The sequence below is a fragment of the Ambystoma mexicanum genome, chromosome 12 (genome assembly GCF_040938575.1).
Source record: "Ambystoma mexicanum isolate Mex_15411 chromosome 12, UKY_AmexF1_1, whole genome shotgun sequence".
In the NCBI taxonomy this organism is placed as follows: Eukaryota; Metazoa; Chordata; class Amphibia; order Caudata; family Ambystomatidae; genus Ambystoma; species Ambystoma mexicanum.
This window is the reverse complement of record NC_090936.1, coordinates 1,172,552,327-1,172,566,572: the sequence shown is the minus strand read 5'-3', so window position 1 is coordinate 1,172,566,572 and position 14,246 is coordinate 1,172,552,327. Positions and strand designations below refer to the sequence as shown.

At 47.2% G+C, this 14,246-nt stretch overlaps 1 protein-coding gene across 2 annotated transcripts in view; it reads left to right on the top strand.

The window, feature by feature from the left end:
• The window catches only part of NR2C1 (nuclear receptor subfamily 2 group C member 1), a 614,538-nt gene that overhangs the window by 262,448 nt on the left and 337,844 nt on the right, over positions 1-14,246 (top strand). The window lies entirely within an intron of this gene.

Here is a 14,246-nt window from a genome sequence, read left to right as displayed (position 1 = left end):
ACTGCCTTGTCCAAGATCCAGTGAAGGTTTCTTAATCAGAGGTGAGATCTATGCCTGCTTAATGCACAGTGGCACAATGCTTTCCCTGAAGGGGGCATTGATAAATTTGGTGATCAGAGGAATGTATGGTTTTGCACATGCCTGATGGTTATGACGGGGCAAGCATCTCCCTTGCAATGAGTAGGTTTAAGTTGTTGGAGTATTACCAATACCATTTCTGTAACCTTGCTGAACTGAAATGCTGGAATGTTGCAGTCTGTCCCAGTCGTTTCTGACCTAATCGTGGTGATGTGTATGCTATGCATTTATTAGCAATATCCTTCTGAATATTTTCAATTTTGTTAGCAATAGCATCCTGAATGAATGTGCACTAACTTTTGATTTTGGCAACTGGTGCTAGCGGGCATGGATCTTCTAGTTCTCTATGGACTTTGAAGAGCTCATTCCTATTGGAGCTGGAGTTTTTGATCCTATGCTTATACATCATTTTCTTAGCAATTCTGATGGATGTCTTATGTTCCTTAGCTGCAAGATTTTAGCTGGTTCTAGGATTTAGTATCCTTATCTTTTCTATTGTGAGATCAGCACACACCCGGATGTGGAGTACTGAGGGGTTGCACTGTGTCCCCTTTCTCACTGCTCCTGTAACTTTTTGGTTACAGTGACCAGCTGAACTGAATGGCTGGTGGCAGTGGTTCTATTCTACTTACTTTAGTGCAGTGTTTACTCCCAGGCTGTAATCCCAGCCTTAGTAGTGCAGAGAAGGGTCACCATTGATCCAAAATGGTGGCAGTGTTCTTTTGTTTCACCAATTCAGGATGGCTTGTCCTTTCTTGGTCCTTCTGCAATGCAGGGTATTGGGAGGACCTGGTTTGGATTTTATCTTCGGCGCAATCCCTTTGTGAAGCCCGCCAAGGCGCCAGTGTGTCTGAGAGGACAGGAAACTGGGGAGGACTCTGAAACTCTTCTGTTCTTTGTCTTCTGCTGTGCCTGCCTGGAACCAGTTCCAACTAGGAAGCTGGCTGCAAAGACATTCAACACCCACTGTTTGCATGGTGAATGGGTGCTGCTGATTGGCTGGGTACCTGCACAAGAGGCATGGATCCTGAGGCTGAAGTCCAGCTGACCCCTGGAATTAAAGACTCAGCGAGGTGGAAGAGGGATGATGCCCGGAGCCCCTTGCAGATGTCGAAGAGGTCATTTCTTAGCCATAACTCAATAAAAGCCATTCATGGATACATGCAATTTTGCAAAGGACAAATGCTTTTATTTCTTAACAGCCAGCCGGCAAGGTTTTGCATGCACCAAGATGTTTTATTTAGCAAGGAAAGTCTCAAGTCTCTATCTCAAGCATACATTTATAGAAGGAAAGGCATTACAGATCAGTCCTGTTCCAATATGAACCTTACAACATAATTGGCCATGTTTCTATGAGTAAAATGCATTGCCCTTTCTCATTGGACACAAATACCTCCTGAAATACATCATTATTTCCACTCCCAATGACTCAATCTCTGCAGATCAGCATAAACGTGTTCCCAATATCAAATGAATCATGGAATTTGTGTTGCAACTTGGAGCTGGTTAGAAGCAGCATTGAGATGATGCAGGCTGAAGCAAAACTCTGCCAAGGAGATTAAGGCTGCTGTCGTGTTTGGATTGGCCTTTGTCTACCTGATCTGCTTCTTACTTTACTGCCAATTTCATTTATAAAAAAAAACAAAAAAAACACTTGCGACATTCTGCCAAAATTTGCCTGCAATTCTTTTTGTAATGCATACTGAGGTCTCCATTTTAAAAGGAATGGACTACTTTTGCTATCCTTCTGCTATGTCAAGGTAATATTTCTTCATAGATTTCAGCATTGCATTTTGCTGATCCCCTAAATAATGTATGTTTTTCTAGTGTCGATTGTGGGTAATATTCTTCACATCTATACACAGTTTGGCCTAATGTCTGTAACTTCGTAATAAATGTTTCTTATGCAGCTACACGTGTCATGTGAGATGGCATCACTTGCTTTTGTCATCCTTGCCTCACCCAGTGTTTATCCTCACTGATTCTATTTAGGGTATGGATGATACAGTTGTTTAAGTGAATAACTCTTCTCCTATTTGCAATATTGGACCGGGGCCGTGGGGGGTGCAATAGCCCTAAGTGGCATGTTCATCTGTCCATCAAAAAGGGGCAGGGGTAGTATCTTTTGGTCTACACCTCTTCACAGATGACTGAAGAGGCCTTCTGAGTAACCGCTGCTGCCCGACCTTCCTTCCAAGCGTCGGGAGAGCCCCAAAAAGGACTCCCTTGGACTAGAGGGTCCAATCTGTCTCAAAACGACCTGCATTTTGAGCCATCCGACATCGAGCTGTGACCTTCACCGGCTGCAAACCGCCAATTGCCAGGGACCTGTGGCCATAGTCAGGTGCATCACCTTCTGAAGATAGTCCTCCTGAAACTTTGGTGGACTCCTTAAGGACCTTCAGAGGTAAGGTTCCACTCCTTGAAGTCCCCTCACCAGAATGCTGGACCAAGAAAGTGTGACAAATGGACCGGGCAGTAACCATTGCTCACAGGGGCTTTCCAAAGGGCACCAAAATCACAGAACCACGAAGAATCCTTTGTCTGGAGCCTCTTCACTTGATTGTTGCTGCACGAACCAATCCAGTGTCCCTTCTTTCATCTGCCTGACCAGGAATCCGGTGACCAGGTTTGCTGTTGCTGCATCGCTGGCGCCTCGTGCTGCATCCTCTTCACTTGTAAGGAACTGTGAGACACTTGGTCGGACTTGCCTACTGTTGTTCTGTTGCTCCTGTGTTGCTGGAGTAGTGATTAGTGCGTTCGAGAGTTCGCCCATACACATTCGCCCAGGCCTAATGCCTGTGTGCCTTTAGGGAGCCTTCACTGAGGTCCTGAACCTTTTCCACAACAAAGAGTGTTGCTTATGACTTCCTCTGGAACATTTGGACTTTCTACAGCTTGTGCCTTGCTTGTTTCACCCTGCAATCCAACCCTGAGAGACTCCTAACTAGATGGGGATGGACTACAAAAGCCAATTATTAAGTATTTAACTGCTTCATGTTGGTCTTGTTTAATTTATTCTTACCTGAAACGGGTATTCTGAAAGTTATTGCAAAAGTGTTTTACTTGCCTTTTTATTTGCTTACTGCCATTCAATAAGTATTACTTAAGTGATTTACTTACTGTAAAGATTCCAGTCGTTTTAAGTTATTGATTGTGTTATAGTACTTACCTTTCTGAAGAATCATCTTTACTGTGTGTATACATAAAATAAACCATTATTTTTATATATCTTTTAGTGTGCCAGTGTTTCTTTGGCCTATGAGTATACTCTTTGTACCTCCCACCAAGCCCTTCCTCCCTCTTAAGATCAGCCTGGCTGCTCAGCCATTGCTACCAACAAAACTTGTGTGGTTCAGGCCTATAGTAAGATTTCTAGCCCTGTATCCCAAGTGTGAGTCTTCTAAAGTCCTACCTAAGGTGGACTTTTGTAAAACTCCCTAACAAATCCCTCCCAATCGACTATTCAGGAAAACCCTATCCTAGAGGGCACCTGGCGGGGCCATTATACAAAGTGATACTCCCCTTTGGGGGTTAAATCTATTGAGGAAAGGGAGTCTACTAGGTGGGAGTTACATTTTGATGAAGATGACATCAGTATCTTTATTGTGAAATTTAAAAACTCTAGGGCACCGGGTCCGAATGAACTTTATAACAGCATATTTAAGGATATCTACTTGATATGGATGAATATTCTAAATCTCCTATTGCGCCAAATTACCACAAAGCAAACTCCTATTTCCTGGAAGACCTCTATAATAATCCCTATTTATATAAATAAAAGGGCCCTAAACTTGTCCCAATGAGCTATAGACCAATTGCTCTACTTGATATAGATGCAAAAATATTCTAGTCGATCATACTTGGAGCTGAATCTTTGGGCCAATAACATCTTGAATAGATTTCAAATTGGGTTCAGAAGTAGTGTAACTACAAATGCAAATGGTTATTTAATCGACTAAATAGCATATAATAAGAAATCTGGTCCGGTCTATATGGCCAGTATTGATCTTTTGTTGGAATTTTACACAGTCAACTGGAAATAAATGTTGGGAAAAATTAAAAAATTGGGCACTGCTGAATCTTTTGTTGAATATACAGATTCATCTTCATTCAAACACTAATCTGCTGAACATGCAAGGTAACATCTCTGTTCCCAGTACTATTAGTAGAGGCTTGAGACAGGTGCTTTCTCGCACCATGTCTCTATAACCTATAGACAACAGATATGGGTAAGGAGCTTGCAAAAGCTGCTTTTATTGCTCCTAAAGTAATTGGGGTCAAGCTCTTTTTAGTATCTCGTACGTGGATGATGTCATTCTCTTAGACACCACTCGTATTGGGCTACAAAGACTACTGCATGCCTTTTCATGAATATACCACAAATAATGATCTTATCAATAGTGGCTAGTCTAAAATATCCGTTTTGTTATGCGGAAAGGAGAATCCTTAATTGATGGCTGAATAATGGAAAACTGGAACTCATTAATTAACTAAAATACTTGGGCTTCACGGTTACTGCAAGTCCAACTCGGAAAACCTTGCTGAGTGGGCTGGAAAAAAAGGCCATTCAGCGAAGAGCTCAGATGCAGTATTTATTGAAATGTCATGGTAAGTTTTCCATGAATGCCCAATTAGATCCTATGGAGGGAAAGTTATGGTACCGGGTACAAATCTACCATCTTTTGGATGACTATGATCTCTCTAGTCTGGAAAGTCTGATGTGGAGAAAGATTTTGGGTCTTCCGTCGTGCATGCCAGAAGTCGTAATACGGTACGAGTTGGGACTGAGGTTGCTAAACTTGCATTGTGAATGGAAAAAACGGATTCTCTGTAAGAATCTGACTTTTCCGCCCCAGAATACTCTGTATGAGTCGATTTGTAAAAGTCCACAGTGTGCCACTCTCTTATGTAAACAAATGTGAAAACTGTGGTGGCGCTTAGTTTGTCACTCTCAAACCTACTGGAAAACCTAGGACGTGCAAAAAAAGTTTCCAATATACCCAACGAATATAAGAAAGTGTGTATTTAGCTCAATCGCACTCTCCTTAATTGAGGAGGATGGTGATATTTAATTTTAAGTACGAGAGAACAGCAATGCAGTGGGTATAAATTGTTCCCAAGGGCATCTCTCTATAGGTTCTATGGATTGGAGCGTGAAAGTCTTAAATATTTAGTAATGGATTGTACTGTTATATGGAATCTACGCACACTATGCTTTAGCCATTGTATGCACAATCCCTCGTTTATTTTGAAAGAATGTTTGTGGGCCTCACTTTTGCAGGGCAATTCTTTAATTCTAATGTATTCGCTTTTATGTTTTTTTTTTTTTTAAGAGGATTAACCTGCTGGTGTGACCATTAGGTTGACTGTTATACTTGGTGACTGTGGTTAGAGAAATGAACTGAGATGCTTTCTGGGAGTATTTACTATTTTTACTGATAATACAAAGCTTTTATATCCTTATATAAAAATTCAAATGTATTTGTAAGCAAATCCTGTTGATGTGTCTTTTTAATGATGTATGATGTGTATGGTTTAATCAACCCATAAGCACAATAAAAATAGAAAAGTGGACAGCCATCCTCCCAGAATCTGCCCAGCAACATCCTAGCCCCTGGTGGAATGTGGATTGTGGCAGACAGACCCCGCCCCACTTCCTGCCAGCACACTGACTTGTTGCAAGAAGGCCGCCAAGGTGCGTGAATTAAGGAGGCCTCCTTTACCTGGCAAGGTAGGACAGCCAGCACAGGCCATCCTGAACAGCACTTATAGGAGGGCCATTTTGAGTATATGGTCCCCTTTAGTGCATTATCGCAGCTGTGAAAGCAGCCTGAGACCATGCATCCCAAAAATAGGTCAAAAGGTTAAGTGCCACCAGCATATTCAGAGGATGCCTGAAAAGTAGAAAAAATGCTTTTTAGATCAAAGAGAAGGGAACCGTGCATCGCCACAGCCCTCCATTGAAGATGGCTTGTGTTGCAAACCGTACAATACCAAATTACCACTCCTGTGACATGCAAGTCTAGGAGCTCGCCAGTTAAAGCAAAACTACCTTGTAAAATGGACATTAGGGGTCCCTGGCAGCACACCGTATATGGTGATGAGTGTTGCCATAGAAAAGCATGAGCCAAAACTAAGGGGGAGGTCTCCCCCACACTAGTACCTCATATGAAAGATCCATTGTTCCCAGAGGAAGAGTAAATGCAGGTGGTGAATTGGATGAAGAAGTCTCACTTTCCTTCAAAGTCAATGGAAATAAATCCAAGTGAGTCCAGCAGTAGTGCTGTGAGTCTCAGGACCGAGGGTAATATTTGCAAAAAGAAAATCTCTTACACACAATAAAGCTCAGACGGCACTCATCCATGCTCTTTGGGTACATACATTTGAGGGACAATGTGAGGCAAGTGGTAGTGAGGCTATAAAGCTATGCCGGTGTGCACTTGTGATTATGCTCGTCTGTGCACAATCCGAAATGGTGTTTGTATTTGTTTTGGAGAGGATGACATGTTACTAGTTCATTTTGCCCCTTTGTCAAACTGTATAATAAAATGTCAATGGAATAGAAATAAGAGTAAGACCGATGGCAATTTTTTTTAATATATTGATATTCATCTTCATCTTTTTTGGTCATAATCTAATCAATTCTCAACATCCCTGGACCTTCTTTGCATGCTCTTCCCCCTCCACATCCCCCTTCTCCTACCCTCTCCCCTACATTTGTTTTTTAATGGGGTGTTGGTTGGAAAGATTTCTTTTGGCAACTTTCCCTCCATAGTTCTATGGACCGCCAAACGTTTTGTTTTGGTACCTAACCTGATTTTTTTTTTTTTTACAGGGAAGTGAAGCCTTCAGCTTCACTCCCCTGGCCTTTTCCTCATTTTGTTATGGGAAAACTGATCAGATTACTAGCACTGGGAAACTGTTTCCCTTTTGTCTTCTTTCCTTTTTTGGTGAGTTTGTAACATTGCACATTGCAATGTGGATGCTTTTGCGTCACCCTAGTGCTTTACACTTGGGATTTTTGGTTACTTTTATGTGCTGTGACGAATCCATAGATGTCCCTTTTCTCCATGGGGGAGCCCCTTCCCATGAGACCACAGAGGTGAGGCTGCTACCTGTTAGACCCTCTGGGGTATGGTACACAGCAGGAGGTTCTTGTGAGGAGAGACTCTCCCTCTGGGGACAGGCACAGACATCTTGGGAGATTGCGGTATGCCCCCCTCCCAGTTGACCCTCCCAACCCCTACACCGGTTATCCACCCCATGTACCTGTATAGGGCCAGTGATGTAAATCCCCCTGAGACGAAGAGGATTAAAGATCACGAACTGTCAAGGTACTAGGACGAAGAGGAGGCACAGAAGCAGGAGCCATGCTCTATGGACCTACTACGAAATAAAAAACAAAGGACTTTTTTCTGGGTCAAGACGGCTGGCAAGTCATCACGGGAGGAGCCGCAAGTGGGTGAGCCGTTCAGCCCAGAAGACTGAAGAGCTCTGGTGACCAGGACCCTGGCGAGAAGGTAGAGGTGTCCCTATCTGGTCTGCTGTGGATGGACCAACTGGAAAGCTGGCCAAGCAGAGTACCAGGCCTGCGAGGAAGCTGGACTGCACAGTTGAGGAAAGACCCTCGTCCTGTGAGGAACCACAGGCTGCAGATGCACCGAAAAGCGAAGTAGAAGAGAACTCCAGAGACGGAACGCTGGGGAGAACCCAAAAGATATCTGGGTTGGTGCGAGCCTAAGAGTCCAGGAACACTTGGAAGAAGAACGCAGACTAGAACCACAGAGCAGGGGCAAAAAAAAGGGAAACCCTGGGGGAGAATTGAACCCTTAGAAAGAAAGGCTGGTCTGGGACCCACACCTACGAGAGAGTAGTAATCTCTTCGTGGCATTACCTGGCATGAGAGTAAACCAGGCCTGCCAAACAAGAGAAAAATAAGACACCCACAAAGTAGCCCTACAAATCATCTTCTTCCTGACAGTCCTTTGCAGGATAGTGAACCGGGCCTGTCCAACGAGCTGAATGGACAAATATGGGCCTGGGACCCACAATCTGAACTGGCAAGATAGTGACCCTCTCCCTCGTGACTGTACTTGGCAAGCCAGAAGACCAAATGTGCTATACTGGGGAAACGGGAGTCGGGAATCATACTTGTTCATGAACTATTGAGAAAGAAGGAAAGCTGTGAAACAAGGATCACCAGGGGAAGGGAGTCATTCCCCATGGGTACCGCTGAGTGTGAAGTGATGGTGAAATCAAGATACCAGGAGATGGTGGTAGTGCTGCCCATTTTAAACTTAAGCTTCTTAGGAAGGTTATTCTTTTTGTGCCTGCCGAACGCTGTGGTTTGGTGGTTGCCACCTTTTTCATGGGGAACCTGTATTATTGTAATGTGACCCTCTTTTCTCAGCCAAAAATCCTTCTCCATTGTTTGCAGGTTGTACATAATGCAGCCGCCTGTCTGGCTATGGGATTGCCTAAATGTGCTTGAACCTCTTTAAGGTGCTTCAGATGCTGCACTGGCTCCCGATTACCAGTAGGATTAGATTTAAAATACTTTCTAGTCCACCAGGCTTTCATGGACTTGGCGCTGCTTTTCTTTGTCAGACAATCCAGCTATATCTTCCATCGCGGATTCTTCGGTCCTCTGGTCAATTCTTGCTCCAGGACCAGCATTTTCATAAATCAACAGTTGGTTGGTGGGGGGGAGGCTAGGAGGACAGTGCAAGTGAGGGTAGAGCCTTCTCTGCGGATGCTCTTGTGGTATGGAATTCTCTTCCCATGTCTCTTCCCAAGATTGGGGACCATCTGCACTTCCGAAAGGCTTTGAAAACGTTCTTGTTCAATCAGTAATTTTTGGGGCACTGTTTAGGGGGTTCCTTCTCTTTTTCTTTACTGGTTGTTGGGCTCCCTTCCTTTGGTTGGAGGCCCTTGGCTTGGAGCCAGAAGGCCTTTGGGCCATTGCCATGCTACACAAGTCTTTAGAACATAACATAATGGCGTAATTCTCCTGGTAGTGCTACACCTACAGGAAAAAGGAAAATCTAGCCAAGAGGCCAGGGGAAGGAGGTCCTTCACCTGGTAGTTGAATCTGCAAAAAGGATCAAACCACAGACTCTTGTAATCTAGGGAAAGGAGTCCTTGCCCCCCACCAGAACCCCCACCTCCCCACGACCGGAGAACTTAGCTGATAGTATTACAGGATTGACAATAGTTTTGTCTCAGAAGTATTGGGACCAAAGGGAAAGGGAGTCATTCCCCCTAGTTTTGCAAACCAGAACTGTTACCTAGTCCAGGAGAAGGGAGTCTTGCTCCTGGACCAAGAAAATTGACGCAACCTTCTAGTTTAGTTATAAATAGAAGGGACAGAGTTAGAGATTTGGACACAGGACGGTGGACTCTTTAGTTTAAAAGACATTCTGACAGACCTATTAGTATTTTAGTTGAGGCAGGGAACCCCTCTTAGAGATAGGGAAAGTTTTCTCTTTATTTTCTTGGCTTATAAGTCTATCAATCGCTATGCCATCTGTGTCGGTCTCCTCCTTCTGTACACTTCTAGTGCCTAAAGACAAGCTGTTGGCAACAATTAAGTTTATACAATTTTTGTTATTCCTAGTGTGCACTTTCAGGGTTACTGCGTATGGCTACTAAACGTGGCTAGTGCCCTAAAATGGCTGTGACACAAGGTTTTCGCTTGTTCTGTGGTCATATTGTAGTTTGGCCGTCTTCCTGTCTTACCAGGCCAGGAAATACCATATAAGGGCATGTTGTGGCTTTCGCGGGCTAGGTGTCTGTGTGTGTGTGTGTCTGTGTCTCTCAAGAAGGGGATTCGACTGTCTGGTCCCTGATTGGACCACTGCTGGCTGTTTGGTGTAGTCCCTTACCATTGGTGGGTTTGGACTTGTTTCCAGCCAGGATTTTGAATAAGAAGACTCCTCCTGCAAGAATTTCTTCTGATCGGCGTTGGAGCCAAGAATCCCTAGTAAAACAGCAGCTGACTGAATAGCCGAAGAAGACTCGCCCAGCATCTCTTCCTGCGTCTGGAATGGTGAAGCCCTGTGGAGTGCTTTCCCCCCTCGCCACCACCTGGACTGGTGGGACCAACCAGTCTCTATGTTCGTGATGATCCAGCCCTCCTGACCCTTCAAAAGTGTCCCTGGACCACCTGGTGGACTGAAAAGCTCTCCATTGGGATACCTCACTAGCACTGTCACCATTCTGTGTTTTCAGCCAGAATGTTGGTATTCGCCAGCTTCTGGTGTAAGTCTCCTTCCTGCTGAGTTTCAGCCTCCCAGCTTCAAGGGATCCTTTTCTGGAAAGTCTTATTCAACTGCAACTGGAAGGGCACCTGTTGCCATCTGTGAGCGGCTGCTGTTGCTGGAACTCTCCTTCCCCCATCATGTGAAGTGTCCTGAAGAAATCTACATCGCTGCTTTCAGCATTTCTCCATAGCCAAGGGTTGCATTCTGCTCCTGGCCTCTACCAGAAAGATCCTGGGCACCTCTCACCGGAAACAGCGGTGGAAATCCGGCGCAGACAAATACCTTATCTGCGACTTCGTCGGCAGCTACAGGCGTTGATACTACAAGGGTGGCTCCCGCAGCTCAGTGTCCCTGCCCCACGGCGCAACACCACAGCAGAAGCCTTGAGAAAGACTGCAGGCTCTCCAGGTAGGTTAAAGGTACCGGCCCAGCTCCCGGTTCAGAACTCTCAGGGAGGAAAAAAAGGGGGGGGGGGAGGGAGGAGTCCCCGAGGTCACAGCTCAAACTATGGAAGTGTCATCCACGGATGAAGAGGATCAAGAGTCCAGGCATATACGGTCCATGAGGACGAAGACGGCGGTGGCGCAGGGACGAGTTTTCCTTCTTTTCCTTCTCCGGATGAAGTGGGATCATTCCACTCCATGATTGCCAGGGTCTCCGAGCTATTTCAGCTGGTTTCCGCGTAAACCAAGGACGGCTTTTTGTGCCAAAGGGGAGAGGCCAAAAGGAAGACTGTCATGGCTATGCCTTTTCTGGACGATATTTGGGAGGAGGGCCTGGCCCTCATGAAAAACCCTTGCACCGCTCCAGCTAAGCGGGATAGGCTGGAGAAGTATAGGGTGCCGGGCTTGGCACCCAAGTGCCTGAACTCGCAACCATCGCGGGGCATGGTAGTATCGCTGACTGCGAGGAAACGGTCAGCTAACCCGTCTCACTCATCCGTCCCTCTGGACCGCGAGGGTAAAAAGGATGGACGCCATGGGAAGGTGATTTACATGGCAGCGTCCACAATCCAGGCGACCAACGCCCTGGCGAACCTAGCCAGGTATGACGGGGAATTGTGGTGCAAGCTAGGACCAATCCTGGAGTTCCTTCCTGATGAGAAGATGTAAACCCTCGCCTTCTTCCAGGAAGGGAAGTGGCAATGGACCATGCCATCACGGTGGCAGTGGACGTAGCGGATACAGGGTTTCCGACAAATGGGGGAATGGGGTCTGCCTTGGTCGGCAGGTATGGATGAAGGCCACTAACTTCCTTCAGGAGGTCCAAGCAAAGGTACTGGACATGCCCTTGGACAGGGAAAATCTGTTTGGGAAGGCTGTCTGAGTCTCTCCAGGCTATCAAGACGGATACGGATATGGAGACGGCCTGTTCCCTCGATACTCTCCAGCAGCACTGCTCGTCTTTTTTTCGCTCCTCCAGCGGAAAATCGAGCAGGTCATCAAAAGGGTTCTCCACGTCTTAAAGCCATTCCCCCCTCCACCTTGCTGCTCCTCAACTCAAGGAGCCTATAGAGGGCGCTCCCAGGCCTACGGTAGCGGTGGACCGCGTCGCCCGCAGGATGCTGGCGCCCAAGCAAGCCTGAACCTGTGCCCCCGCAGTGGGAGGCCGGCTGATGAGGTCAGCGAGTGGAGGAAGATCACCCCTGACAAATGCGTGCTGGTCGCTCTCGCCAAGGGGCACACCTTGGAATTCCAACGCAGGTGTCCTTATTCCGTCGGTTGCCCGTCAGGAGCAGCACATCCCTCAACTTCTGGAAGAGGTACGAGCCATGCTACGGAAGGGGGCGATAGAGCTTGTTCCCCAATGGCTCCGGAGCCTATTCCAGATACTTGCTAGTCAGAAAGAAGACTGGGGGCTGAAGACCCATCCTGGACCTACGACGGGCTTAAAGTCCCAAAAATGCAGGATGGTCATGTTGCAGCACACGTTCGGCCAACTGGAGGAAGGGGATTTCTTGACGTCGTTGGATCTGGATTACACCGATTTCCACGTCCCCATTCACAAGAATCATTGGAAATGTCTGTTTCGTGGTGCAGCGACAGCCCTACCAGTTCAAGGCCGTACCGTTCGGCTTGAAGTTGGCCCCAAGCGTGTTCACAAAATGCCTGGCACCAGTGATGGCCCATCTACGTCTGCAGGGCATACACGTATACCCGTACCTGCTCGATTGGCTGATAACGTGCCCCTCACGGGAGCTGGCCGACGAACACATGAAGGCGACCATCCTACTATTGACGCAACTGGGATTCTCTGTCAACCATCCAAAGTCCTGCTGTTCTTCTGTGCCAGACTCCTCAGTTTCTTGCCTGGTGTTGCCCTTGGAGGAGAGGCTAGCGGCCATTCAAGCAAATGTGCAGCGACCGTCGTCGCCGAAGACAGCCACAGTGCGGGCCATCAAGTCGTTACTGGGTATGATGTCCAGGTTGCAGATCCGACCCCTACAAGAATTCCAAGATGCCTGTTGTATACAAGTGTCCGGAAGTTTCACAGACAAGCTCCCTCTCAGCGAGGAGTTCCGACTGGTGATAAGGAGGTGGGGGTCCGCTCCTACATCACCCAAGACGCGGGTTTTCAAAACCCTCATACCAGGAGACGGTCAGCACAGACTCCTCCCTGGAATGTTGGGGAGCGCCCACCGGATGTTTGCAAGTCAGAGACCTGTGGCTGCCGGAGGAGACAGATCTGCGTATAAACATCCTGCAACTACGTGCAGTGTTTTGTTTTGGGCCCTCCAGTCGTTACTAGCATCTCTGAAAGGAAAGGTGGTGAGGATCTTTATGAATAACACCACCACCATATTCTGCACCAGAAAGCAGGGGGGCACTCTATCCCCGGCGATCTTCAAGGAAGCTCCAGACTTGTGGTGCTGGGCTGTCGGACAGGGGATGTTCCTCACCCCTCTCCACCTGGCGGGACTCAAGAACACCATTGCAGATCCCTCAGCAGGGAACTGCGCTGCTGCCACGAGTGGGAGCTTCGTCGGGACCAGGTGGACTGCCTGTTTATTGAATGGGGCAGAGCCCAGATCGATCTGTTTGCCACGGCGGAAAACTCGAAATGCCAGAAGTTTGTCAGCAGATTCCACCAGCTGAGGAGCTTGGGGACACGTTCTCCTTCCTGTGGGAAGGGCTGTTTCTGTACGCATTCCCTCTCCTGCTACGAGTCATCAACACACTCCGTGTCAATGCAGGGTGATACTCATCGCCCTGGCGTGACTGAGGCAGATTTGGTATCTGGACCGTCTCAGCTTATCGTCGTCGCCTCCAGTCAGGTTGCCAGTGATTCCAGATCCGCTCACCAGAGAGGGAGGTGCAATCCTTCATCATGACCCAGAATCGTTGAACCTGAAGGCTTGACTCCTGATGCCGTTGAGTTGCCAGCGGACTGCAGGGAGGTCCTCGCCAGGGCCAGGGCGTCATCGACTTTGAAGTGCTACAGCCATAAGTGGAAGCATTTCGCTACGTGGTACCGGTCGCAGAGGATTACCCCTCCGAGGCTCACGGCTCCTCGGATCTTTCCATACTTGCTGACCCTGGCAAAAGCTTGACTGGCTCACGCATTCAAGGTACACCTGCCAGCCATCTCCCGCTACACCAGGTCCCCAGGGAAATCCTTGCTGTGGTCCCACAGACTCTTCACGGAGTTTCTCAAAGGTCTTTTCCAATCCTTCCTGCCGGTGAAGGCTCCGGCCCCGGCGTGGGAACTCAACGTGGTGCTGACGAGGCTCATTGGGTGGGAGGAGGGTCCTTTGAACATGTGCATTAGGCCCCACTCAAGTTTCTCTTGTGGAAGACTGTTTTCCTTATGGCTATCACCTCTGCCAGATGTTTAGGTGAGATCCAGGCCCTATCCTGCAAGCAACCGTACCTGACTTTACACGAATCAAGGGTGGTACTGAGT